The 2,760-nt window shown below is 25.3% G+C and overlaps 1 protein-coding gene across 2 annotated transcripts in view; it reads left to right on the forward strand.

Annotated features, from left to right (window-relative positions):
- The window catches only part of LOC100163765, a 281,589-nt gene that overhangs the window by 345 nt on the left and 278,484 nt on the right, over positions 1-2,760 (forward strand). The window lies entirely within an intron of this gene.

Raw genomic sequence — 2,760 nt, forward strand, 5'->3', positions numbered from 1 at the left:
AGTGTACGAATTACAATACATGATAATTTAGTGCAAAATAATTAAGAGGACGTCACACCCGCATGTCTTGTCTCCATCTTACAAATGTAAAACATACCAAAAACCGTTTTGCTTATAACTTTTATCTTTCTGTATTTGTAGTAGTGACTCAAAAATGTCTGAACATATTATAGGGTAGACAATTATCTATGCAACAGCGTGCCTATATTTTAGATAAAATAAATACAATAAAAGTTATTTGCTTCTAAACATTTCCGTTTTTTGTTTTGACTTAAAAAAAATGATTGGAAAGTGCCATTAAAATAAAAAAGCTGTGAAGTTATTCTGTTGCACAGATAAAGTTCTTCTTTACGTGTTGTGAAAATTTTGGTAGTTCTACAACAAATAAGGTGCCAGAAAAATTGTTCTGCGCAAAATAGTTTTTGCTACGTCGTAGGTACATTTGTTAGACGGAGACAACACATTTGGGTGTGAATACCTATTGATGTTAAATATACCTTATAAATAAAAATGATTATTTTAATGTTTGAATTCAGGCACCGACTTTAATTCGAAACAGTAAAACTAACCCATAAATATTTTATTAATTATTTTAAATTACAATTAATCATTTAATTTTGAACAGATCACATAAATAAAATATGTACTTTATAAAATACAATGTATATAATTATAGGAGTACCTACCTTATATACCTTACAGTCAACTTTATGAATTATCTATCTACATATAGCCATATAGGTTTGCATAATATTTTTCTTTACATAAATGCACGAAATACGGATAAGAGAAATATGATAAATATTATGCTAATATATCACACGCAATATATATTTTCAGAATTTTGTTTGGATTTATTTTCTTTGATCTGACATTTGAATCTAACAAATTGTTATTTTGTTTTATTTTACATAGGTACATACCTATTTAATATGTGTATTATCTAACAAATATTGTGCAATCGTTTTCGTTTCAGTTAACATTTCTAGCTTATAATTAATATGAATTTATGTTATTGTTCGATTTTCATATCAATTTATTGTAATAACTTATCTATTAACTTGTACTATTAGGCAATTTGCCCGTTTTATTCATTGAATAAACAATTATTATTATTATTACTATTAAGGGTATTGTATTATTGACTATTGTGTTGTATACCTACTATAAACATAATTTTACTTATCTTACTTATTATACATAAATTAATTAAAAAATATAATATTTACATTTACAATTATTTAAATTAGGATCTTTTATCCAGTAAACTTGCAACAAAAATATTGCACATTTTACAAAAGAAAAAAAAATTTGTTTATTAAATACACTTAAAATAAATATTTAAATCTTTAATATTGTACTAAGATTATGAATAAACAATAAAAATGTAAAATCAATGATACGACATGACATATTTTGTTTAAAATAAACCGATTTATTGCCTACTAATACTATATCATTTTAGTAAGTACTAGATACTAACTAGTATTTCTAACATTTATTGACTAAAGTCATAGCTAATACAGTGGACTTTGAGAACATGACTGAAGGAATTTCAAATGTTGGTACCACCAATCGGTACCTAACTGTTTACTATTCGTGTGCTTTAAAATACCATACCTTGGTAAATATCGAAAAGCGTGTAGGTACCTCGGTGACTTAGAGGTGTTTCAACATAGGAAAATTTTACATTCAATTTAAAAATTACCCATGTTTTTTTATTTTATAATTATGATTATACAAATTGTAATCTATAAAAATGAACGAAATTTCGGTAATTATATCGTGGTGAGGTACTAATAGTAACAATAGTATTAATTACCGAATCACGGTTTACTAAAACACTGAAAATACCATCAGCAGTATTTAAGAACGCCTCAAAGGGAAAATAATTTGTCCGTGTGATAGGAAATGACACCATCATAAGACAGTATAAGGGTAATGGGGCAACAAAAACATTATTATTTCTTAATCGTTTAAGACCGAGGCACTTATATTAAAGGTATAATAACTAATAAATATAAACTAAGTTTATCATAGGTGCACGAAATGTTTGTTGTATTTAAATACCTATGTTAACTTATGCTAGTGAATATTTAGAGTTTGATACTGTACAATTATTTTGTTTTTATTTTAGATGTTTATGAAGATTTTGACATTACTACAATTTATAGAATCACAAATATATCGTCATTCGAAAGCAGCAATGGTTTGTAAATTATTATCATTTGATTTTTACTAATTTACTATAAACAATAGTGGTTCAATAATGACAACCAATTTGAATGTTTAAAAAGTTTTATTATTTGTTCATAATATAAGTATCTAACTATGTATACATCCATGCAATTTTAAATTTATCATACCTCTACGGCTCTATATGTACTTAAAAGGTACTTATATTTTATAGTTATAAGCCAAGTTAATGAAAATAATTAACACAAGTTAATTTAAGGGAACACAAGAGCGATATGTTAGAAGTCAACAGTTAACAAATCATAAATTTAACACAATAAGTTAAAAGTTAATATGGGAAAATATATTAAGTTAACTCGATAGGTACCTTTAAAAAAAAGTGAATTTACTCTTTTCATTTAGTACCTATAGTGGATCACAAAATGAGTGACTGCGCTCTTTCTAATTTCCTAATTTTAATAAATAATTTTATTCAACTTTTATCATAATTACAGTGATATACTCGTATAATATATACCTATTTTAAATTTACAGTTTACATGATTATTAAAATATATTTAAACC

This window comes from Acyrthosiphon pisum, chromosome A2 (assembly GCF_005508785.2).
Source record: "Acyrthosiphon pisum isolate AL4f chromosome A2, pea_aphid_22Mar2018_4r6ur, whole genome shotgun sequence".
Classification (NCBI taxonomy): domain Eukaryota; kingdom Metazoa; phylum Arthropoda; class Insecta; order Hemiptera; family Aphididae; genus Acyrthosiphon; species Acyrthosiphon pisum.